The sequence below is a fragment of the Megascapheus bottae genome, chromosome 7 (genome assembly GCF_031878675.1).
Source record: "Megascapheus bottae isolate mThoBot1 chromosome 7, mThoBot2.hap1, whole genome shotgun sequence".
NCBI lineage: Eukaryota > Metazoa > Chordata > Mammalia > Rodentia > Geomyidae > Megascapheus > Megascapheus bottae.
The window spans coordinates 29987011-30014567 of NC_143515.1; the positions used below are offsets into that span (position 1 = coordinate 29987011).

General features: G+C 35.7%; 1 long non-coding RNA gene across 2 annotated transcripts in view; it reads left to right on the forward strand.

Annotated features, from left to right (window-relative positions):
- The first annotated feature begins 1996 nt into the window (after positions 1-1996).
- The window catches only part of LOC150060498 (uncharacterized), a 76573-nt gene continuing 51012 nt past the window's right edge, over positions 1997-27557 (forward strand). For both annotated transcript variants that reach the window (XR_016536134.1, XR_016536133.1), the window contains exons 1-2: positions 1997-2216; positions 4632-4681. This is a non-coding gene — a long non-coding RNA (uncharacterized LOC150060498). The remainder of the gene's footprint in view (positions 2217-4631; positions 4682-27557) is intronic.

A 27557-nucleotide genomic window follows, 5' to 3' on the forward strand; every position in this document is an offset into this window, starting at 1 on the left:
GCTCAAGTATATTTACATTTTACTGCACATTATATGTTACTTGAAGCATGTTGAAGATAATTTTGGGATATATATAATAGTTTAGCATGTGTTTAGTGTAATAGTATTTCCCAAATAATCAATGAATACATGTTCTGAACTTCATTTATTTGTCTAAGGCATGTATTTACCTGTGATTCCTTATCAGCTACCTGTAAATCCAACTTTTTCTCTTCCTCCTTCCCTCCATCCTCTCTCTCTCCCTTTTTCTGCTTCCTTCCTCCTTCCCTTCTTTCCTTCCTTCCATCCTTCCTTTCTTTATTTTTAAAATAAATTTGTTAGAGTAAATCAGTGAAAATCAATGCTTGGAATTTCATCAGCTCACATACAATCAAACTGTTCAAAAAGGACATCACTATATAAATTGAACCATATGATAGGTACATTTATTGTCCTAGAATATAATAAGGAGGAAGATGCTTACATAGTTGAACTTACATTGTATGACTATGAAGAAATACAAAAGTACAGGCTTTTAATCCACAAAGAACTTTAGGAATTACTTGTTAGTTTTTTATTTTGAGATTAATTAAAAAAAACATTTATTTGCAGAAGTCACCTCATTAATAGCCAACGTTGACTTGACTCCCAGTCTGCCTTCTTTCATTCTATTGAGTGTTTTGCTTGTGCTCATGGAAGATAAATTTTAATCCATTTATGGATAACTGCTACCTTCAAATTTGGATAATATTGACAAAAATAAGTGACTTAAGATAGCCTTATAATTTCAGCCACTTCAGTGAAAATAGTATCCAAGAAATATGTTTGCTCAACTATGGAACTCAATGAATGAACTGATGTTGATTTGCTTACTATGTATCTTTATCCTAGGTCAGTTCCTGACATAAACTTTCACTGTGTTAATAACATATGGGCCAGTATTCTGTATAGACCTACCTCTCCAGTTCATCATCTACGAGATAGAAACTCATTTCACAATTCTCATCAAGCCATTGTCAGGAATAGCTAATGACTATAAACCATTTTAAAAATATATGCCTTATAAAAACTTTATGACCAGTCTTGCATTGCCAGTGGTTCTGTAGTGCTTAGTCCTAATAAGTACAATCCTTTACCAGTCATTCTATTGTTCATACTGTTATACATTTGTGCTGGGAATCAGCAGTTTTTCCAGTCTGTAAGCAAAGACAAGTATTTACTGCATATTTCTATTATGTTCATTTGTTCCTTGTCAGAATTCTATGGGAAGTGGGTCCTTAGGTTGAATAGCTGCTATTTAGCTTGAAAAATGAATACTCACTATTGCATTTTGAAAACAGGTAGAATGAGCATTCACAAAAATGGATATTTATTTGAATGTCCAGGGAACTATTCATAGCAGTAGGAAGCAGGATGCAAGTTATACTTCAGACAGCAGAGTTTTATTAAAATGAAATCTTTCCAAAAATCAGACTCTGGTAGGAAAAATGAAGTAAAGTGAACGTTGTCACCCCTAAACTACTAGCTCGGAGAGCCCTACTAGGCTATTTTGTGAAGCCAAGAGGAGCAGCTTAGAATTACATATATACATATGTATTTTTTACACACCTTTAACCCCTTTTAATAGGAGCTGTGCCGTCTATGCTTGCTGATGCATTAGCCAAATGAACCTGCTGGCAGTTTGTCTTTTTCTTCTCATTACATTAATATGGAAAATTAACTAGGACGCATGCCTTTTTTCCCTTTAGACGAGTGGCACCTTCGTGAGGACATCAGAAGGACTGTTCTTTCAATTCATCCCTGGATTGCCTCTGGGTAGTTCCAGCTCTCTAACTACTTGTAATTTCTTTTCATTATCTTGCAGTATGAGGCTAGGGAGAGTCTTTTGTTGTAAGTGGCTATTGACAGGGGTGTCACTTTGTCCATTATTAGGTCATCAGTGTGAGCTTGAAGAACAAAGACAATGGTCAGAGGAGTTGGTGTTAGATATTAAAGTCACAGAATTGCCACAAAGGATCCACAGAGGAAAGAGGTCATTTTCCTTGTTTCCACAGATCATTGATGGACATTAAATGACTTTTGCAAAGTCAAGAAAACCAGCAGTATAGAAGAGAACTTTAAAACAACTTAAGCTCTTACAGCAGTATGTTTGGAAATGTGGAAAGCCTTGTTTTCTTCACCCTTTTTCCTTTACAGATCCTCACAAGGTAGACCTGTGAGCTGGTTTTTCTGCCCTGGTAAGAGTGCATAATATTTTTTTAATATTGTCTGTTTTATTTTCTCGTTTTCTGCTGAAATCTCTTCTTTTCTTTCTTTCAAAAAAAAAAGTGCACATACTTTTCATTGAGCAACTACCCTTGAAACTTGGGGGTAGCTTCTGGCCTCTGTTTTGCTTATTTTTGCTGTGATTTTTTTTAACCTTTTCTATTATTCTGGGTAAGCCAACGATGACAGCAGTGCACCTTGGAAGTAATGCACTTTCCCTAAGAGGACTGGAATATTCTTTGAGGACCATTTGGCTCACTTTCTGTTCTCCTTGAAAACTTCCCTCAGTCTGAATTTGTATAAGCAGGCCTCTCGCCCTGTCTCCTCTGATGTTGCTACTTAGCTCAGGACTTCATTTTCCTGGGCCAATCTCAGAGTATTCTACCATCAACCAGTCTTTGGCATTTATGACATTCTTACAAGTTTCTGTTTTTGTTGTCATTTAGCTGTTCTTTTATTTGCATTTTCCCAACTAGAATTTATTTATAATCGAATATCTTACACATGACAATGTTTTTAAGCAAAATATACAAATACACACATACTGTGTCTACCACTCTACCTACCTTATTTTTAAAGCTACATCAATATTCTTAAATGTATGTGATATTTTTTTCTATTTATTCTGTGATTTGTTTTTATGCATCATGTTATTCTTGACTTTATCAAAATACACAGTGGTATTTCCTCTAGTAGTCTTTTGCATGGCATCCTCTGGTGAGAGGCAGTTTATCTCTTTTGCTGTTAGATGGATATTTACATTGTTCTCAGATTTGCTCTGCTGAAGCCTGGCTGCAAACTTCCATCCTATGAATGCTCCTTTGCACAGATTTGAAGGACTCTCTCTGGACTGTATTTCTAGGAAGAAAAACATTGAGATTTTATGATAGGCCCGACTTAAACTACACTAAATAGGCCCATTTTCCATAGGTATCATAAAATTTACATATCCTTCAGAAGAAGGTCAGAGTTCTATGCCCCCTCTAAATTGCATTGACCTTTTAATTTTTGCCAGCAGAACATCTACTAAATGAAATGTTCAGATAGTTCTGCTATCGATTTCCTGAGCTTTACTAATGCTTTATGTTTTTCAGTCTTTATTGATTTTTTTCACTCTTTTTTTTGCCTGAAATACTTATTTTCATTCTGTGATTTTTACTCTTTTTTTAACATTAATGGATTGTTGTGTTTTCATGCTAGGCTTTTACAAGTGGTTTATATTACTAGAGACTTTTATATGGTTTTGTATTCAGGTTAATGTTGTATATTTTTTAAAGGAAGCAAGCCAATTTGTATATTTTGCCAACGTCTTGATACAAATTTTGTCTGGACCTAGCTATAAAATATTCCTATTTGTAATTTCTTGAATCAACCTAGCATAGTTCTCTTTTATGTCAAGGAACATTGTAATTGCTTCTCTATTATTAAATATTACTACTACTACTACATGCCATGCCTTCAAAAGTACATAATGTTTACATATCACAATAATACACAATGAGATTTTGGTCACATGAATTGTATTTGTCTGGTACATGTTTCCAATACAAAATTCCACATACATTTTTTTCTGGACCATATAACTTTAAAAATAGTTTTTTGTGCTCTTTGAAAAAAATAATTATAATTCTGATTGAAATTGATTTAATGTTTTAATTTGGAGAAAACCAATGCATTCTTCATATACGTATCATATTATCTTTTGTCATGATGACTTTTTTTAACAACCAGGGTGTTAGGGCTCCTACCTAGGCATTGTGAGGGCCTGCGTTCAAAGCCTACCCCTGGAAAAAAAAAACAAAAATCTAGTATTAGTTCTACTGAAATTTTTTTACATTATTAAGATGATGAATTTCACTTGTTTGAGGTAAGCATTACATTCACTTCGTCATATACTGATAGTGCACTTTAAATCATACTTGGTTTTGCCAAAAACATTCAGATGGATTTTCAAACAAATAATTTTAATCCATTTAAAGAAATATGGTATTTTTTCAGATCAATACTGAAATGTTAGGGATCATGGTTTATTTTAAATTCTAGTACATTTTTTAATTTTGTTAATTTATACAGAGATGTGTATGTGTTTATGTGTGTATTTGTGTGTGTGTATGTGTGTGTGTGTGTGTGTACAGGATAGACTCTACCATAAGACTTTGTACTTCCTAAAGAGCTCAACAACATTGAGTGCTATCTCATATATACAGCCTTTTATTTTCATTGGAACAAATGAAGTCCTGTAATACTTTTGTCCTGCTGGCTTCAAACTTAAGATATTTGAACATATATATAAATCTACATTCAGAAATATATCTTCATGTTGTAATAATCTTACTGTCACTTAGTTGTGTGGATTTAGATAATAAATTTTGCTGTTTATGTTTCAGAAAGCAGAATGGATTTCCATAAATACCAATTTTTGTACCTGTGTATCAAGGTAAATACTTTTCAATTAATCAACTCCTTGTTATAAAATTTCTTATTTGTTAGACTTGGTGATAATTTTCCAATATTGAGTATTTGGAGGGATTGCATAACATACTTATGATTAATGAATATCAATGATCTTGTTTTCTCTTAACTCAATAAGAAGTAACTGAGTCTTATAATTTTTACAACGTGTCAGTAATTGTGAAATTACATATATGTGTATTCAGTTAGCACAGACTAGCCATATGGAGCCATGAATCAAATAAAGTAGTTTGAGTTAATTGTTATGACCTTAAAGAGCTCCTAAATTTAAAAAACATTTAATTGTATGTGTGTGTGAGTGGGGGGTGGTCATGGGGATTGAAATAGACCTGGGCACTATCCCTGAGCTCTTCACCTCATGGCTACCATCCTACTCTTGAGCCAAGTCCCACTTCCCATTTTCTAGATGTTTATTGGAGATAAGAGTCTCAAGTCCTTTTGTGCCCGGGCTGGCTTTGAACCTTGATCCTCAGATCTCAGCCTCCTGAGTAGCTAGGATTACAGGTGTGAGAAACCATGCCTGGCAAAGATGTAAAATTTTTATAAACAAATCCTTCATTAATCTCTTACTTCACAATTAATTCTTTGCAAGTATGCCTAGCCCAAATTTAATAAGTTTCCATCCAATATGTTTATATTAAACAGAAAACAACCTTATAGCATAAGATGGAGGCTCATTCCTGTAATCCAAACTACTCAGGTAACAAAAGTGGAGGTGGAGGTTAGCTGGACAAAATTTACATGAGACTCATCCCTTCAAAAAAACATATGGGGAATCAAGTAATTTTATTATGTTTACATTGACAAAATTACAACAGTGGATACCCTAATTCCAGGCCTGATATTTTCAGAGGTGTCTTTCTCCTTTGTGTTCCCATAGAAAATTATGTGTCCTTTGTTGTGGTGCTAAGGTTATGTGGTAATTGTTATTATCTTTCTCATCCATTAACTTCCTTTATTAGAACTTTTTGTCTTGTATTTGTTATCTTCCTTTGTCTTTTCTTTAATTCTCAAAGCTTGTTAGATGGCAGTAATAGCTAAGGCTGATATAGTATTTTTCCTGAGCCAGTCATTCTTTTGGAACTTAACCATTATTAATTGCCATTACTATACACTTTTCACTTCTCAATGCAAGGAGGACACAGGGGTATTGGAGTTGGGAAACAGCTTATATGAGCACATACATACATACACAAAGAAGAAAAGCCTTATATGTAATCTATTCTTATCAATTGATAAATTATTCCTTGAGTTATTGCTCTTAGTATTTATTTCTGTATTTATTAGCTATTCACGCATTACTGGATCCTTCTCAAGATTTTTAGAAAACTGGAATGACTTCTGCTCGTTTCTTACTACCTTGAATTTAATTAAAAAAATTGAAAATAGTCATTACAAAATCCTTCTTTTTGCAAGGCATGTTGTTACTCCAAACAATATTTAAAGCATTGACCCTTTCAGCATCTTCTTCATTTTATATAAGACCATCTTTGTATTCTGCAAGAGCATGCGGGCACCACTGTCCATTTGTGCGGAATTTCTTAGCCCTTACATTATTCTTAACTTGTTGTGGCCATTTGATAACTTAATTCTACAAAGTTTGCCATCAGCGCACTAAATTTTTCACACCATTATTATTTCCTTAACATCACAGGATTTGTTTGTCAACCTCCAGCATTCTAAATTATTAAATTTATGGACATATTGCTATTATTCTTCTTTTAGTCCTGTGCAGAATAAGTCAATACCCTGGACTCATCTCTTGAGGAGACTAACAGCAATCACTGGGATTTCAACTAACAGTTTGTTACTCTAGTAGCATCAAGTATCAGAATCATTTAAATCATGGTCTAACTGATAAACTTGTTTTTGCATCCATACATTTATGACTGATCTTAGGACTTAACATTTTGTACTTTCTCGTGAAAATTCTTACCTTTTCTTCCTTATACTTCCACTACAGCCCTGAAGAATTTTTCTATATAGGCATGAAATTAACCCCATGTATGCATAGGATTAATGTATTCATTAGACATTGAAAATGTAAATGAACAGCACCTGAACCATGAACAGTCTCCTCAGTAGCAATAAGCTAAGAAGTGTGTAGAATTAATCAATAACTGATGCTTCAAATTTCTTTTGCCTCAGTTGCCAGCTCAACTAACTCTCCCTTGTAAAACCTCTGTAGTTTCTGCCAAATACAAGTAATAGTTGATGATTCTCTTGCTACAGCAAGTCTTGAATAGTCTCTGTTTAATTCTCTTCAGGTTGACCTCATTTATTTTTACATCTTCATAAACAATCACTAAGCACCATGTCTGTAAACAGTGAGTTTTATTATTCATCTTCAACCTAGAAAAGGTCATGGAAAATTGGAAGTCCCATTACTTGGACAATATCTTCCGTATCACTCTGTGATATATAATTGTTAAAACTATCTGCCCCATTGTAGTCATTAGCATTATACATAGACTTTTTGCATTGGTAATAGTTGAAGGACTTTATTTACTCAGAGGCAACTGCTTTAATTATCCTGATAAAGGATATCCTGCAGATAGCATAGGGCTTGGGCTACTCCTCAGTGGTTCAGCACTTGTCTATTCTATGCAAGGTCCCTATTTAGCTCTCCAGCACCAAAGGGGAAAGTTAGTAAAGGAAAGAAGTGTAGGGAGTACAGAGATTCCTATTCTTTAGGAAATAAAGAATCTTCCTATCCTTGTTATTATAACAAGCTCTTTAGATCTTGGAATGTTCAAGTTCCCACTTCTCTTTTCTTTTTTTTCTTTTTTTTTTCCAGTCCTCGGCTTGGGCTCAGGGTCTAAGCACTGTCCTTGGACTTTCTCAAGGCTAGCACTCTACCACTTGAGCCTCAGCACCACTTCCAGCTTTTTTCTATGTATGTGGTACCTAGCACTCAAACCCGGGTCTTCCTGCATGCTAGGCAAGCACTCTACCACTAGGCCAAACTCCCGGCCTCCACTTCTCTTTTCTACCATGAATCTTGTAAAAGTATTTATGAACAGGAAAGGAAATAAGAAATTATTGGGTAAAAGGCAATAGAAAAAAAAACAAAAACAAACAGAAACAAAGACTGCGGAACCACACCAGATACATGTAAAACCCACCCTCATCAGTTATCAGAGAGTTGATATTTGGCAAATCCTTGGGTAAATTACTTAGAATTTCTATACATGCCCATCTTTCAAAATGATAGAAATAATGTCATCTAAACAATGGTTTTTTCATACTGCTTTCCATAGTGGTTGAATGAGTTTGCACTCCCACCAACAGTGTACTAGTGATCCCTCCTGGCCACATCCCCTCCAGCATCTGTTGTTATTAGTTTTCTTGATCCTGGACATTCTAACTGGAGTGAGGTGGAATCTTAGAGTTGTTTTGATTTGCATTTATTTTATGTCCAGAGATGTCAAGCATTTCTTCATGTGTTTATAGGCCATTTTTATTTCTTCTTCAGAGAAGACTCTTTAAGTCTTTGGCCCATCTTTTAACAGGATGGTTGTTTCTTTAGAGATTCGTTTTGGAGTGATTCAACTTTTTGAGCTGTTGATATATTTTAGATATGAGGCCTTTGTCCATTGTATGGTTAGTGAAAATCTTCTCCCATTCTGTAGGCTTTCTAATTAATTTACTAGCTATGTCCTTTGCCATACAGAAGCTCTGCAGTTTAATGCAGTCCCACTTATCCAGCCTATCTCTGATTTGTTGTGTCTCTTGGTCCTTATTAAGGAAGTTTCTACCTGTGCCTAAGAGGCCTAGTGTATCTCCTATTCCTTCTTGTAAAGTTTTCAGTGTGTCGACTTTTACCTCAAGGTCTTTGATCCATTTGGAGTTAATTCTAGTGCAGGGTGACAAAGAAGGATCCAACTTTAGTTTTCTGCAGGTGCTTAACCAGTTCTGCCAGCACCATTTGTTGAAGAGGCTATTTTTCTTCCATTCTATTTTTTTGGCTCTCTTATCAAAGATTAGGTGGCCATAGGTCTGTGGTTTAATATCTGGGTCCTCAGTTCTATTCCATTGGTCTTCAGGCCTGTTTTTGTGCCAGTACCAAGCTGTTTTGATTATTATAGCTCTGTAATAGAGTCTAAAGTTTGGTATTGAAATTCCTTCTGCGCTGTTCTTTCTGCTAAGAAGTGTTTTTGCTATATGGGGTCTTTTATTATTCCATATGAAATTTTGAATTGCCTCTTCTATGTCTTTAAAGAATGCCATTGGGATATTGATGGGTATTCCGTTGAATTTGTAGATAGTCCCTGGCAAGATTGTAATTTTCACTATGTTGATTCTTCCAATGCAGCATCATGGGAGGTTTTTTTTTTCCATTTCTTCAGTTCTGGTTTAATTTTTCAGGGTTTTAAAGTTTTCATCAAAAAGGTCTTTTACATTCTTAGTTAAGTTAATTCCTAGGTATTTCATTTTCTTTGAGGCTATTGCAAAAGGAGTTGCTTTCCTGATTGTTGCCTCATTCTTCTCACTGTTGGCATAGAGGAAGGCAGTTGATTTTTGATGATTAATTTTATACCCTGCTACCTTGCCAAAATTTTGAATCAGCTCAAGGAGCTTGGGAGTGGAGTATATAGGATTCTTTAAGTACTGAATCATGTCATCTGCAAATAGGGAAAGTTTCATTTCCTCTTTCCCTATTTGGATCTCCTTTTTGCTTGCTTCTTGCCTTATTGCTCTGGCCGGGAATTCTAATACTATGTTAAAAAGGAGTGGAGAGAGTGGGTATGAGAGTTCCTCAAAAGACTAAACATAGAGCTGCCCTATTATCCAGCAGTTCCACTACTTGGCATTTACCCAATCGTCCAGAAACAAGGACAGACTAAATCCACTAGCACAAGGATGTTCATTGTAGCACTATTTTCCATAACAAAGATATAGAACCACCTCAGATGTCCTTCAGTTGATGAGTGGATCAACAAGATGTGGTATTTATACACAATAGAATTCTATGCTGCTGTCAGAAAGAATGACATTGCCCCATTTGTAAGGAAATGGAAAGACTTAGAAAAAATCATATTAAGTAAAGTAAGCCAGACTCAAAGAAACATAGGCCCAAGATTCGCCCTCCTTGTCACAATCAGTAGAAACCTTGGACTCTCCTGGCAGAGATTTACAATAGAACAAAATCTAGAGACATAAGTCCAAATAGTATGACACTTAATGTAAGGACCTCCAGGATAAGGAAACAAAAGCCATGTAATGAGTAATTGTTGTCCTTAATGTACTATGTTATCTCTCATCTCTTTTGCTATCCTTTGGTTATCCCATATTGTTACAATATTTCACCTTGTTATCTGATATATTTTATATGTGCTTAGTTGGTTATTTGAAACTGGATAGTGAAATAGGAAAATCAAGATGAGCGGGGGGAGGGTGCAAGGGAAATGGGGACCATGTCATGAGAAAGGGTAGCAATGTTTGTGAAGTAATGCCCCTTCTATTTGGTGACTATAATGTAACCTTTCTATTAATTACAATAAAAAATCTAAATAAAAATAACAATGTTGTTTTCAAAGAGAGACTCAGATCAACAGGATGAAATTAGACTTAGAAAGAGAAAGTGAAAGAGAATTTAGCCCCAAGTTTTAATGCATATTTTCCAAAATTAAGAAAAGTGAGAGTTGAGAGGAATTGGAGGAGAATAATGAAAGGAATGACATTAATGTGGGAGAAAAACATGGGAAGGGTTATCAATATTCAAGAAATAATATGCCTACCTGATAAACCTAACTGTATCCTCTCTACACATCACCGCGACAATAAAATACAATTTTAAAAAAGGCGTTTTATGATGAAGATGCAATAAATTCATACATGACTTGTAAAAGAGCAATTCCTTTGTGCAGTTATTTAAAGATAACAATAACAGAATGAATGGTGTATTAATTAAATAAACTCATGTGAAAATTTGAAATGATTATATGTCCTAATAATACCTTAATAAATGTTGATAATAAAGTTACCAGACATGTGAAAATTTGAAATGATTATATGTCCTATTAATACCTTAATAAATGTTGATAATAAAGTTACCAGACATCAACATAGCCATCTATTGAATATTTTTAAGTAACACAAACTCTCCATATAGATTTTGAGGGAAGAAAAAAGTGCATTATTCTTGTCAGTTTTTCCTCAATATTTCTGAATGTCATCTGAGTATTCTGGCATATAAGTGTTACTAGTTGTCAACTCGTTCGGAAAGACACGAGCATCTTGCCGCATGCCTGGGCATAGTTTCCTGTGGCTCATGTTACATCCTCACTTTCTGAGCACACCATCCCACTGTGTGGAATAATTTAAGAAGGATCCATTTCTAATGGTAAATACTACCTTCTGATTTAGCTGTAATTGATGTTGACAGTGGTAAACAGCTCCTGCAGCTTCCTTGTTCTATGCTATTTTAAAGACCAATAAGATGCTGCGATCAGGAAAAGCTTGTCTGCCAATCACTTCAGCAAATAGATCTACATTTAATAGGCCTAATCATGTTAAACAATGTGAGATAATTAGTAGAGAAAGGTCAGTCTACAATGCACCAGGAAAAATAGCAATAGCGCCTGCTATACCCATCTTCCCCATTTATTCTTTTTTTTTTTTTTTTTTTTTTTGCGAGTCCTGGGCTTGAGCTCAGGGCCTGAGCACTGTCCTTGGACTTTCTCAAGGCTAGAGCTCTACCACTTGAGCCTCAGCACCACTTCTGGCTTTTTCTATGTATGTGGTACCGAGGAATCGAACCCGGGTCTTCATGCATGCTAGGCAAGCACTTTAACCGCTAGGCCAAACTCCCGGCCCCCCATTTATTCTTGAGCTGTGTTGCTCCATAAGTTTTTCACAGCACACTTGGATCGAATGACCTTTAACATACATTGGAATTACATTTTGTGAAATTCTTCATGATAGTGATTTTTTTACTGTTAATATGTACATATTAATGTACATACATGTTAATATGTACATAAATACATATGTATTTGCTATTTCAGGTTGTTAATTACACATATGAAATTATGAATACAATACCCCTTGATCAATATCACCCCTTCAATCATTCACCTGAGGCTACATTGTCTGGTTCCATTCTTGTATTTGTATATTGAATGCCATTCTTATTTTCAACCATTGTTCCTTTCTCTATTTGTCTTCTCCCCCCCCCACTTGACCTTAATTCTCTTTGCAGTCTCCTGTTATTCATTTTGTTTTATAAATTAGAAATTCATGAGTTACAACATTGCAATCTCCCATACACAGTACAGTTATTTTAAAAAGTGCACTATTGGGAAGAGCTATGGTCACCTAATCTCTAATATTTTGTATAGCTTTATATCTTTTCACCATTCTTTGTCCTTATTATTTTTTATTTGACTACCATTATGCAATCTGTCCTTTCTTTAGGTATTAACAACAACAACAACAAAAAAACCCTTCTTTTTAATGCTTTGGTCTATTTTCCTTTGGTGAATGCTTCTTTCATTCCCCTAGCTTCCTTATCAAAGGCACTCACGTTCTTGGTTAAAAGTGTTTCATTAAAGGATTTAAATGACAAATTAATTCCTCCACTTCAAGTATGGGTATATAACCACTTAATGGTTATGTCTTGTTGAAAGTATAATAATTCAAGTATATCATATTTAATATGCCCCAAATTCAGTTGATCTCTTTTATAACCTATAACACTCCTATAATTTTAATCCCTTCTAATGTGTTGTCATTTGAACAGCATCTAAACCAGCATCTTACTCATAACCCATCCTGGATGCCTTTCTAGAATCTAACACAAAGCTGAACAATATTTCTAAGTTATTTTCACATTAATGTCTTTCCATTCGTGATTCCACTTCAAACATTCACAATCCTTTACTTGAACAATTCCTATCTGAGCCCCATGCTTTTATGCTGGCTCTGGCATAATTCATTCTTAACTTTTCTGACAGGTGGACTGTTTTGTCCTTGGCCAAACAATCTTTCCATGTATATGTGAAGTAACAAAAGAACAATGACTCCCCTATATCTCAGATTTTAGGACCACTCTCTAATCCTCACTATACCTATTGTTGTGCTGTGCTTAAGGAATGTTATGCTCTGTAATCTGCCCTCCCCAACCCCTGTGACCCCTATGTGACACTCCATGGAACATAGGCCTTGTGAGAAGCCGATGACATGTCATCCACTCTGAATGCGTCTCCAAACATCATTATTGATCCTTCACATTGCAGCAACAAACAAAATTCTAGAGGAGGATACAATATTTTGTATAATGCAAATCACAAAATATTATGTATGCTAATAATGATACAAATAATGGTGTGTATGAGTGTGTGTGTGTGTGTGTGTGTGTGTGTGTGTGTGTGTGTGTGTGTGTGTGTGCTGATCCTGGGGCTTGAACTCAAGGCCTGAATGCTGCTACTGCAGAAGAAATTTGAGGGCTGGGAGTTTGGCCTATGGTAGAGTGCTTGCCTAGCTTGTACAAAGACCAGGGTTTGATTCCTCAGTACCACACACATAGAAAACAGATGCAAGTGGTATTGTGGCACAAGTTGTAGAGCACTAGCCTTGAGAAAACCCAAAGATAATGTTCAGGCCCTAAATCTAAGCTTCAGGACTGGCAAAAAAAAAAAAAAAGAACAAATTTTTACTCAAGGTTAATGTACTACCTATTGAATCAAAGCTCCATTTCCAACTTTTCAGTAGTTTATTTTTTTTCATTGTCTGAATAATGTCATAGTTTATAAATGATAAAGTCTCACAAACTTTCCCACCTGAGCTGGCTCCAAACTATGGTTGTCCACTTCCTCCAGATCACTGTAACAACGCAAGCTACTGATACAGACTTGCCACCAAGACTACTTTCCATTGCTTACTCAATACATACCATATTTAACATTCTTTGAAACAATTTCTTATCAGTGTTTAATATAGTTACAGAGGGAAGTATAAGTCCCACTTTAAGTAGGAGAAAACTGAGGCATATTGAGGATGAAGAGTGAACCTTGGACTGGGGATCAGACAGTTTCCGCCTACAAAACTAATATACTACAAAGCCTGCTTTCATAGGGGCTGGGAATTTCATATTTCAAAGAAGACAATTCTCAAGAATATATGATGGAGAGCATATGTTGTTCATAAGATTAAAAATGGTTCCTATCTTGACGGGGATTTTTTTTGAGGGGGTGGTCATCAGGCTTGAACTCGGCCTGGGCATTATCCCTGAGCTCTTCAGCTCAACGCTATGGACCTACCCTTGAGCCAAACCCCACTTCCCGTTTTCTAGAGGTTAATTGGAGATAAAAGTCTCAGGTCTTTTTGTACCCTGTCTAGCTTTGAACCTCATTCCTCAGATCTTGGCTTCCTGAGTAGTTAGGATTACAGGCATGAGCCATAGTGCCTGGCTTGGTCGGGTTTTTTATTTGTTTCTGGTTGTTCTTGTTTCATTTGGTGGCAGTCCTGGGTCTTGATCTCAGTGCCTGGACACAGTCCCCGAGCTTCTTTATTCAAGGTTAGTGTACTGTCACCTGAGATACAGCTCTAGTTCAGGCTTTTTTGGTAGTTAACTGGACATAAGAATGTCACAGACTTTCTAGTTTCCTCTTATGTCTAGTTTTGAATATGATTCTCAAATCTCCACCTTCTGAGTAGCAGTGATAACAGATATGAGCTACCAGCACTGTCTTGATTTTTATAATAAACTTTGTGAGTGCCACAAAGTTTTGTGTGGCCATTATGCTTATGAAAAATTATACTAGGCATTTGAACTATGAATTTACATCCTTACAACTTCCCAGTACCTACTTTGCTACCATACTGATACTATGTATGTGCACATATCAGATCTTTATCAAGATCAATAAAGTATTAGAGTTCAGAAATCAAAATAAATATCAAATTAAATGCTCATGGCTTTACAGCATTACCCTTCCTGCTGGTCTTGTGACTTGAACTAATATTTAATATCCACTCTTGCTAGAGCACCAAGATTGATACATGCACAATTTACATTCTGCATTTTGTACAGAGGTTATTTCAAAGGAGAAAGATCTTAAAGTTTTAAGGAAATGACTCCTCATTTACTTTGCCTGTACATGTGGTGTCCCTGTATTTCTGAATGTCTGCTGGGATTTGCTTTACTTGATTGTTTAATGTAAATGTAATTAGGGTTCCTTGAATTTGTCCCTCCTCACTCTGATATCTATTTTTCTCACAGCCTTGATTGCCTATTAGCTTAGTGTATAAATACCTTCCATGTGAAACAGGCTGCCATTTGTAATGAGTTATAGATTGCTTAGAAGAGCATACTTATTCTTACTTACATGAGTTCTATTCTAAAACATTAGTGTCCATTTGTATTGTGAACAGCTACTATCACCTTCCTTTTTATAAGTACTTATAGTAATTAAAGTCTGTGCAGTTATTATTCTAAGCTAATGACTTACATAGAGTATTCTTTATGAGCTTGCCAGGGAGCAAAAGACACTAGGATCCTATCGCATTCATCACTAGGGAATAATATTCACTCTAAGCCAGATCCTACCTATTAAGCCACAGCACTCCGAGCTAAAATTCTGAGTTTGCCACAAAATGTGTTATATCAGACTCCTCTTATCTTCTATTTTAAAAGAATTGTGAAACGATAGTAACAACCAAGCAAGCAAACAAAAAATAGGTAGTACTTTTGGGGAGAACATTATCTCCAATGTGGCAGAGGGAAAACAGAATGTAAAAGAAAATTACTTGATAATTTAAAAAAGTAATCGTAAGTCTTCTTTACTCTCTCCATTCTCTTTCTCTTTCTTTCTGTCTCACTTTCTCTTCTCTTTATTTCCCCTTATCCCCATCAACATCAAAGACCTTCTGCTCTAATCCCAAGGAAAATCATTATGGCAGTAGATTTTATTGAGTCTAGGTGGCTCTGTGTTAGTCATTTCTCAATGCATAATTTGCTAAGATTGAGACAGTTGTTGCTAGAATTACATAAAATTTTAGTAGGTCTGCATATTGTATTCACAAATCCTCAGGCAACCACTTATTGCCAAAACAGATTCAAAGAAAGATATACAAAGGAATTGTTTCCTTCTGTTTATTGCTATAGAGCAGGATTGCTCAATGTTTTTTTTATCACATTCCTCAGAAGCCTTTTTCCTCTAATGGCACTCCTACTATATTTGTTACCACATACACAGTGTATCTATTTATGTAGCATATGTATAACCAGTTTTTATATATAATACAAGTAGACAACGTTTTTAGCCCTAAAAACCAATTGTTGTCCCCTTGTGGGTAATATTACCTCATTTAACATGCATAGTATAGCCAGAAAATAGTTTTCTAGTGATTTAGGTTAGACTACAAATACTAGAATAAAACCAGATTGAGTAGCCTAGCCAACACCCTTTCCTTTAATTCTGTAAATATTCTCTGTAAATACGTCCCTGTAGCTCAACTTTTCTCGGATTTGAAAGCATATACATTTTCAGGGCTCAATAAGAATAACTGGAATGCTATCACAATTCAAACTATTTATATTTACACAGTGCAGGTACACACACGCACCATTTACCATAGCAAAAATATGGAACTAACCCAGATGCCCCTCAGTTGATGGGTGGATCAAGAAGATGTGGTATTAATCCACAATGGATTTCTATGCTGCTATCAGGAAGAATGACATCGCCCCATTTGTAGGGAAATTGAAAGACGTAGAAAAAATTGTATTAAGTGATGTAAGGCAGGCCCAAAGGAACATAGGCTCAATGGTTTCCCTCATTTGTCATAATTAGTATAAACCTTGGACTTTCCTAGCAGAAGTATACAATAGGACAAATCCTAGATACATAAGGCCATATAGTATGATGCTAAATGAAAGGATCTCCAGGATATAGAAACAAGAGCCATATAATATGTGATTGCTCTTCTTAATGTACTATGTTATTTCTTATCTCTTTTGTTGTTCCTTGGTTATCTCATATTGTTGCAGTATTACAGTATCTTACCTTGTTATCTGATATATTGTATATATGTTTATTTGTTTATTTGAAATGGGATAGGGAAGGGGAAAACAAGATGAGGGGAAGGGGTGGGGGGAAGGAAATAGGGACTAAAAACATGAGAAGGGGTAGCAATGTTTGTTAAGTAATGCAGCTTCTATCTGGTGAACATAATGTAACCCTACTATTAATTACAATAAAAATATAAAATATATTAAAAAAGAATTATATAAAGTTATTAGTGGTGGAGGACATCTCTTTATCTTTATGTGGAAGTGAAGTGAAAGAATAGCATACATCAACATGCACCCAGGGGCTCACATCTGTAATCCTGGTTACTCAAGCGGCTGAGATCTAACATCAGGTTCAAAACCAGCCCAACTGCTAAAGTCCATGAGTGTTAGAATACTATTCTTGAGCAGAAGAGCTCAGGGACAGTGCCCAGATTCAGAGTTCAAGCCCCACAACTGACCAAAATGAAACAAAAAGATAATATACACCTACATTATTTTCAGTGACATTGTAAGGATGGGAGGCTCCTTGATAACTGACAAGAAGAAAAATGCTTCCGTTACTGATTCTCTTTTACAGCACCCCAGCAGTAGAAATGGGTGCTTGGAGACAGCTTTGCATGTGTCAAGTTGTCTAGATTTTCCACTCAATTTCCATTCTCTGGCTTCAGTGACAATAGGTCTCTCTCTCTCTCTCTCTCTCTCTCTCTCTCTCTCTCTCTCTCTCTCTCTCTCTCTCTCTCTCTCTCTCTCTCTCTTTCTCTGTCTATCTCTCTCTGTCTCTGTCTCTGTCTCTCTCTGTCTCTGTCTCTCTCTCTCTCTTTCTCTCTCTCTCTCTCCTTTCCCACCCTCCCTCCCTTTTCTTTGGATTCAAATACTGACATTGCTGATTTACTAGATTCTTCAACTATGAGTCAGACATATAGGATAGAACAAGAATGTCAAGAAGTTCTTAACTGTAACAATCCTTGAGTACTAGATCCCTTTCTTATCATATTATGGATGCTGATAAATAATTTCTAAGGACTTAAGTTTTAAGGTAAACCATATCTGCCGCATTTTTATGTGTGTTTGCTATGCCTGGGGATTGAATTTAGAGCCTGAGTACTGTCCCTGAGTTCATTTTTTTCCCTCAAGGCTAACATTCCCCTTTTCCCCCCCTTGAGCCACAGCTCCACTTCTGGATTTTTGGTGATTCGTTGGAAATAGGAGTCTCATGGTCTTTCCTTTCCAGGAAGGCCTTGGACCTAAGTCCTATCGGCATGAGTTACCAACATCCAACATGTACCCTGTATTGTATTTCATAAATCTGGAAAGACATAGTGCAATGTTAATTAAAATTCTTCATCCTAGACTTGACCTTCTAAGAAAAAGAAATTCACATCTATACACTGTTACAGTATGGATCTATACAAACTATTTGAAATAAAGGAGAGGGATAAAAGCAAAAACAAATTCCAAAAAAATAGACATTCCACTATTTTGGCCAAGAACATGTCCTTATCCTATTGTATTAGGAGCAAAAAGAAACACTGAGTCATCTTCAGATATAATACAGTAGGATTATAGGCTTCATTGCTCATTCCAGGATTTACTTCTCCAAATAAAAAGAGATACTTAGTCAAATGTATTTTAAAATGTGTGGTAAGTCTTTGTGGGTGTACTCTAAACTGTTCTGTACACCTCAACCAGTAAATAATATAACCAATAAATAATCAGATCCTTCAATATTATCTTTATGGCTCTACTGAGTTGCTATAATCTATCAGGTATGATTATTCAACTTATCCAAAGAATTCATTCTGCAGAGAGTAACTTGTCCAGATAATGAGCATTCTGTTATTCAATCATTTTCTGCAGAAGGTTATATAAAGTACATCAGTATGAGTCTTGAAAATAAATTATTGGACATATATAATTCCACTAATTGCTTTAAACCTTATAAAATTAATTTTCTTCATTTCTCCTCAGAGATAAAATTTGGAACAGAATGTTGACCAAACTTCCTACCTCCATCAGTTCTTTTTAATTGTATTTTATTGTAGGGATAATGTATAGAGAGGTTACAGATATATTTGTCAGGTAGTCCGTGCATTACTTCTTGAACCTTGATACCCCTTCTCATGTTTTTGAACTCTTTCCCTCCTCCCCACTCCCTATGGAAACAAGAGTTTTATCTTTGTGATTGTTGTGCTTAATGTGCTAGGTGAAATTAATTCTTTTCTCTTTTTTCAGACTTACGGCTTATCTCATGTGGTTATTGTATCTGTCTTTGTTACATGGTATATTGCATATATATATATGTTGATTTGAAATATGGAAGGGAAGGGGGAAAAGACGTCCATCATTTTTCAGATTTTGTAGTTGTATTTAAAGCTACAGCACTGGATTCACTATGGTATGAGAATGGCTCTACAGGGCTGCCCTTTTCAGTAATCCATGTACACCTTTTAAACTAATCCATTTTTTTAAGATCTGGCCTAATCACTGCTTGCACCACCCCTTAAACACTATTTTCCTATCTTGACTTATAGGTCTAAGATCCAAGATACTAGAATACCAGGTTAAAGGAAAAGTTAGGATAATTTGGGACAAAGTGGTAGAAAAAGAGAAAAAAAAAAGAAGCAGAAAAATTGCGTTTTTTTCTTCATTTTTGCTTTAACTTAATCACCTAAACTAATTTATGCTAGTTTAGCCAAAAAACCAAGATAAATTTGTCACAGTTTCAGAACCCCAAGGAGAGACAAGGAAGAATAAGCCATTTGGGTTAGCTTTTCTCTAAGATATGTCATACCTGTTTTTGTTTCGTTTTTGTCTAATATTTAATTTTAAATTTTACAATGAAAATGGATTTTATATTCCATAATTATGCATGGGAATTACTTCCTTTTTTCCACATCTGTACCAAAAATGTAATGTCTCATTTCCTTTTAAGACTTGCAGTTCATCCCTGTTCCATCCCTGCTAATTTCAAGTAGTTTTCCAAGCAAATGCGATATTCCATGCACTACATTCCCTGTTTCTGGCTCCTATCTTGGTGTTTTTCCATCCCAGATAGATTTCAGTTCTTTCTCTGCTCTGTGCTAGCGTGTTTCTCTTGGAGAAGAAACATATCTGCTTATGATTCTAGAGTTCCTTTGGCTTGGGCATTCTGCCTAGTGACCACTTGTCTTTTTATTCTCCAAGTTTCATTTGTTAGAAAACCAATCTGAAAAGATTGCCACATGGGTATTGTTGGCAATGCTAGAGATACATCCCCACGGAACTCTCAAGAAAGGGCAACATAGGACATATGGTCCCTTTTCAAATTCCACCTTTGGCTGGCTTTAAATTCCATTGGCTAAAGGTGTATCATTCTGCTATTCCTTATTCCATGGCTCATTTCCATCTCTATTGTCATATAGTCTTTCAAAAATAATTTCAAATTCATCTTATTTATTTTCTATCACCTATAGAAATTTACTTTAATTGGATTCATTTCCTTTCTTCTTATCAAAGCATCTCATTGAATTTCAGCACCAGGCTCCATTTAAATCAACACTGCTTCTCCTAGATTTGTCATGTGGAAATCCCAAGAACTATTATAATAATACAACTAATTGCGAAGCTTTTCTTACTGTTTCATTGTATATTTTGCCTTGCTTATTATCTAGTGTTCCCAAATTCCTCAAGGCTGAATGTTTCCAATTTTCCCAAAGTATTATCTATCTCTTAGCTTTATATTCCCTCATGTCCATGGACATTTTTTTCCTTTTTTTTATTGTAATTAGTAAAAGGGTTACATGATATTTGCCAGATGGAAGGGTATCATATACATTGATACCCTTTCACATGTCTTGGTACCCATTACCCTCCCCCCCACACCCCCCACCCATATTGGTTTTCCCCCCTTCCCTATCAAATTTCAAATAACCAAATACAAATAAATTCAATATATCAGATAACAAAGTGAGATACTATAACAACAAAAGCCATATAACGAATGATTGTTGTCCTTAATGTACTATGTTGTCTCTCATCTCCTTTGCTGTCCCTTGGTTATCTCCATGGACATTTTAAGAAATAGAAAAAAAAACACCATATTTGCTTATACTACATCAAGAAGAAAGTATCCATATTCCTTTTACATGAGCTTACTAGAGTTGAAATACTATTCTCAGTTCTTAGAATTTGTAGCTACTATATAAAATCTCTTGTTAAACTTACAACCTTATGGATATTATAGAATTCATGTTATTGTTCCTGACAAAATCAGAGAATGACTGTTATTAGACTGGGCCAACCACAGTGGCTCACACCTCTAATCCCTGGTTCTTAGGAGGAACAGATATATGTATGGTAATTTGATGCCAACCTGGGCAGAACAGCAAAGACTGCAGCTGGACCTGGTAGCACAGGAAATGTAAGTAATATGATATTTATCCTACCTACATAAGAGGTAAATTAGAAGGACAGGGATGGGAGTATGGCCTAGTAGTAGAGTGTTTGTCTAGCATGCACGAAGACCCAGGTTCAATTCCTTGGTACTACATACATAGAAAAAACTGGAAGTGGTGCTGTGGCTCAAGTGGTAGAGCTTTATCCTTGAGAAAGTCCAAGGACAATGCTCAGACCATTAGTTCAAGCCCCAGGACTTGCAAAAGATCAAAATAAATTACAAGGATAATTTTCCAGGCCAGTCAGGGAAAAACAAATTCCCAAGATCCCATCTAAACAGGAAAAGCTAGTTCACATATTATGTTACAGTGGAAAGCATAAATATGAGGATTGTAGTCCAGGCTAGCCTGACTGAGATCTGCTCTCAAAAGTAACCAGAGAAAAAAGAGATGTGGTCTAAGTGAGCGAGCACTTGCCTAGTAAGTATAATGCTATGAGTTCAAATTCAGTACTACTCCAAAAATATTCAAGATTTTTAACATCTCAAATCTCTCTGGCTCCAAACAAAAGTGTTTGTTACAAAACCGTTTAGTTTTTGGCACTGGAATAGTAGAAACAGCTCAGACTTTTGGCATCCACATACCTGAATTTAAATCTCCACTCTAACATTCCTGATTTATGTAATCTCCTAAAATCACTGTCTAAAGCCTTAATCTCTTTTCTTATTCAGCTACCGATCAACTATCATGTCTACTCCCTTTTTCAGGTTGTAACAAAGTCAAATCACAGAATATATATATATATATATATATATATATATATATGCTTTGTAAAGTATGCCAGGAAAATGATGGTGCTGAGAATCAGAAAAAAAAGCCCAGAAATCTAACACAAAACCCAGAAGACACTCTAGAAATAGAAAGACAGTGGTCTGGGAAATAAATGTCAGAAGGGATGCTTCAGGAATCTAAGACTATTTTGTATACTTCATATTTATTTTTAGAAATATTAGGGCCTTTCAGATATTAAAACTATTTACTCATATTGTCCAATAATAATATATTGCTAAAGTTGACTTAGTATGGCAAGGGTTTACTCTCAAACTCATCCTTTGTTTTTCGAATGCTATCCCCCAAACCTAGAAGTTATGTGGGGCAGGACGCTCTAAAATTATACTTATATGGTAAAACCTGGACTCAGCCACGTAAATAGGTAAAATGAACACAGGCAACTCATGATAGCTAGGTGAGTAAATGTTGGGCTGATCTGGTAGCAGAACTAGAAAAGGTATTTCGTTCTCTAGAAGTAACTTTGCTCTCTTTAGTCCAATAACTTTCATCTCTTTAACTTTATGAAGTTATTGGATATTATTTTTCACAGAAGATATTTGGACAACAGCTAAGGTAGGCTATAATTCTACAGAACAACCCATAATCAGTATTTTGTAATGAATTACTGCTCTAATCTTTGGAACTAAAATCTGAGTTTTCCTTATATGATGTGAGGAGATTTCTTGCAAGTTAGAATGGAAAATTATTTCCAACTAATGTAATTTCCTGAGTGGTAATAATATAAGAAAAGCATGGAAGTTTTTTGCCTTAGAAAGGTAATTTGGAGACATATAAAACCAGCTAAGATAGGAAATGAGATATAAATGAGTTAGATAATTGCCAACATCCTAATTAAAAACCAACTTTGTTTACAATTTTAATGCATTTCTTTGACTTCAAATATGAAATTATTTCTATAAAGGGAGAGTAGTTAAAGAAAAAGCACCCCCATATAGTTCAGAGAATCCTTGCCTATGCAAAATTAAGAACAAAAGCAAAAATGATTTCAGAGTTAATGAGAGTTGTGTAAATGCTATTTAATTTAAATAAAGAAGAAGCAGTTCCTAACAAATACTCTTTAGTTTTTCTTTGCTCATCTTTTATTACGAGGAAGATTTGCATGAAAATAGAATCTTCTTTGCTTGAGGCTTTTGTTTTACTATAATGACCTGATAAAAATAAAAGTTATAATAGGTACAACATTATCTGATTCACCTCATAAAACAATGCTGCTTAAATATAGGATAAGGAGAGCTGAAATTATCTTTCCTACCTGATGCAAACCACCTTATTTTACCTTGTTGGAAAACCTGATCTGATAAATTTCTATTGTGCACAATGTACTGATTTGTTTGTTCTGGGAAATATTGCTTCCATGTCTCCAGTACTAAGATACTTGAAGGTCATTATTTCACTCAAATTCCTGGCATATAAATTTACAGAGGGAGGGAAAGAATGAATGATAAATATATAAAACCCTCATTTCTTTCATGAGAAAGAAAATTAATCATTAAGTAAATAAAGCTGCCTGCATTTTTCTTATGTCTCATCTTTTGATGAGGCACATCATTGAAATGATATTTAATACTATTGAATAATATTGTATGCCAAGACATGTGAAAGGGTATCAATGTATGTGAATTAATGCACCTTCTATCTCTCAAATATCATGTAACCCTTTTATTAATTACAATAAAATATATTTAAAAAAATAAAAATATTGTATGCACATTATTTAAATGCCAACATATTGCCAGCCTCATTTTATTTTAATTTACTAGAATACATCTGGTTCAGGCATGGATATTAGTAGTCAATCCCTGGAACTAACTCAAAGATTTTTGAGTTTTTAACGTTCATTGTTGGCACAGATATAGAGAAAACAAAACGAAACAAAAAGGGCATACTGCACTGTTGATGGGTATCTATAGTAAAATAATCACTATGGACAGCAGTGTGGAGGTTCTTCAAACACTAAACATACACTTTCCTAATGACCCAGCCATACCATCCTCCCTGAGCATAATATATGTAACATTTCAGCATAAATATTTATAAATAGCCATCTGTATTATGTGATCACAAAAGGCGCTTTGAGATTTCACAGTTGGAATAATCTCATGACTCCAGACAGGTAACACTTTTTTAAAACAAAATTAGAGAAAATTTCATCTAATTAAAAAAATACATACAAGACATGTGCTTAATCTTAGAGATCCATTAGATGCAAGTTCCTCAGAACAGCATCAGAAAGCCTCTATCTGGTTGTCTCTTTGCTCTGGAGGACAAAAACATGAGCATGTGGGAATCTGTCAGAGTCCTCTCTCAAGGTTTAGTTAGGCAAGGGGTAACATAGTATGTAATTTGTTCCCAAAGACCAGCTCACCATACTCAGAAATAGATTAGATCATTTTAAAATGAGCCAAACCGAGTGATGAGGACAGTCTTTGAGCTTTGTGTGTGACTTCAGAGAGCTTACAGACTTCTGTCAACAAAAGGTTTCTTTGTTATGACACAGGTTTTATTGTTGTTGTTGTTGTTGTTGTTTGCAACTGCAAAAGAGATGGTTCATTGTACACTTGCCACACTATGAACAGAACCAATCCAGAATGATCCAGGTCCGGGGCACAGGACCAGCAGGGGAGGCTGGGTCATTAGCAAGGTGTGTGTCTTTCGGGAAGGGTCTTGGGATGGAAGTTTTAGATCCACTGGGAAGTTCTAGACGGCGGCGGCAGGCAGTCCAAAAGCTCGCAGCAGCATCCTCAGCCTGTGGCATTCCTCATTTCCGTCCTTGTCGCCTCCACATATGCACAAGCTGGTTTACTTGGACCTCTGACTCATCTTTCTTTTGTGCTTCAGCCTGCACATTCGCTTCATCCTCCACTTGGCTCTCATTGCACAGTGGTTTCTAGGAAGATGGCTGCTAAGGCCAAGAATGACACAGGTTTTTTTGTTTGTTTGTTTGGTTTGGTTTGATTTTGTTTAAATCATCCCAACAATGTCTTTCACACTTGGATCTTCAAAGACAGTGCACCTCTAATTGCAGCAGAATTTTTCATTGGATGATGGTAGGAATGACTATTGCAAGAGTTCATCCTTAGACAGATGAATTTGACCTACAATGATCTTCCAGTCCTTGCCTATGTTAAACGTAACAAATATAGTCTAGCAGGCAAATGAGTCCAGGACCTTTCTTTCATCATTTTTCTTCACTTAAAGTAAACTTAAGAATAACTGAGAAGGAGAGAGAGAGAGAGAGAGAGAGAGAGAGAGAGAGAGAGAGAGAGAGAGAGAGAGAGAGAGAGAGAGAGAGAGAGAGAGAGAGACAGAGACAGAGACAGAGAGAGACAGACAGAGAGACAGACAGACAGACAGAGAGACAGACAGACAGAGAGACAGACAGAGAGACAGACAGGCAGTCAGACAGACAGAGACAGAGACAGACAGACAGATAGATAGACAGACAAGCAGGCAGGCAGGAAGGAAGGCAGGCAGGCAGGCAAGCAGACAGGCAGGCAGACAGACAAAGGCAGAGAGACAGAGATAGAGGGTTGGGGTCTACACTCAGGAAGCTTGAAACCAGGTTTTAAGTCCCAGTTCATCACTTACCACTTAGCACATTACTTAACCTCTCAAAGTTTTTCTCCCTTCATCTGATAATGGAAGTAACAGTTTTTTTCATGATGATTACCAATTAAATAGGTTAGTTGGGTGGATGGAACTTAATATTCAGAAAAAAATGTCCATCTTTTAATGCTTTCTTTAATCATCCAGAACTATATCAGGATATATATATATCTATATATATATATACATATGTATTTTTGGGGGGTGTCTTGAGGCTTGAACTTGGCCTGGGTGCTGTCCCTGAGCTCTTTAGCTCAAGGCTACCACCATAACCTGGGCCTGGGCATTGTCCTTGAGTTCTTCAACTCAAGGCTATCACCCTATCTCTGGGCCTGGGTCTTGTGCCTAAGCTCTTCAGCTGAAGGCTACCATCCTACCCCTTAGCCAAGACCCACTTACCATTTTCTAAGGGTTAATTGGAAATAAGAGTCTCAGGTCCTTTTGTGCCCTGGCTGGCTTTGAATCTTGATGCTCAGATCTCAGCCTCCTGAGTAGCTAGGATTACAGGCATGAGACACTGCATCCAGCTATATTAGGATATTTTAATCTCAACATGCACCAATGAAGCCTGGTCTAGGTGCCCTAAAAACTCTCAAAATCATTTTGTACATGACTGAAGGTACATATGCTTCTTATATGCTCATTATCTATAGCCAGCAGCTTGGCTCTATGGAGAATTTTTATATGACTCATGAATGATGTTATAAACATCCAAATGGCCTCTAGTGGTAAAATGTATCTCCAGCCCTGGTAGGCAAGACCACCCCATGTTAAATAAAGATAAGTGATTTGATCATCAATTTAATCACACTATCTTTGACTATAAATAATAAGTATCTCTACTTAACAAGAGAAATTATTGTGGAGATAAAGAGAAGTTAAATCTTTGAAAAGCTGAAAGATAAGTTTGGAAAATAAGCATGAACCACATGTCAGGTACTATTGATAGGTGAACTGACAAGGAGCCGCATTCTGAGCAGAGCTTCTGATTGGCCATGAACGTAAATGATCAGCATCCATTACTGCTTCCATCCAAGCCCCACACACACATTAAGAAATATCCAGAATTAAGAATTATGAGATAAATAAATGGATCCTTTGAAATAACAGATACTCCTTGTAGGCCTCATGAAGATTTACGTAGTTGGGTTCATTTTTTATAGTTACTTTCAAAACACAGCAAAACTTTAAAAATCATTTATTTTCCCTAGATTTCTATAATTTTTGCTAGCTTGATAAATTGTGATTGGATATAATTTATTGATGTATACATGGTATCATTGACATGTTACTGATTTTCATTTAAATCTTTAATTTAATGTCTTTTAGTGTACCTACTACAAATTATCCAGTTCTCAAGAATCAAAACCAGTTTAACCATACAATTTTGGCATAGGCAACTGATTACAAAATTAAGCTATTTATCAGGAACCTTTACTTGTCTTCTTGAAACAGTTTTGATCCTTTCAGTTGCTTTGTTTTTGTGCTAATCTTTTCCTCCTATTCTTGGTGTGATTCTTCCATTTTTTATATCTATTTGATTTATAGGAAGTTCTGTTTGAGCTCCTTCTGTACTAACGCCCACAAGAAATATGTGGGTGAAATATATTCATTCATGAACACTATGTACAATGAAGAGAAGTTATTCATAATCTTTAAATATGGATGGCCAAATGTATATCCAGTCTTTTGGGTTACAACTAGTAGAGGAATTCTTAGTAATCATAATGGCACATATATTCTCATGTGTGTTGCTGATACTCCTGGTTATTGACATTAATGGCATACACATGATTGGTGCTATATTTTATTGTGGTTTCCCATCACTGTATTGGCAAAATGTGACCAGATTGCGCAAAAAAAAAAAAAAAAAAAAAAAACCTTGGTCACCAGAGAGCTCAGTTTTTGAAATGTACTGTTCAGATATATGAACTTTGTTAACAAGTATCAAGGCAACTGAAACAGCCTCACAAATACATGATATATCTGAG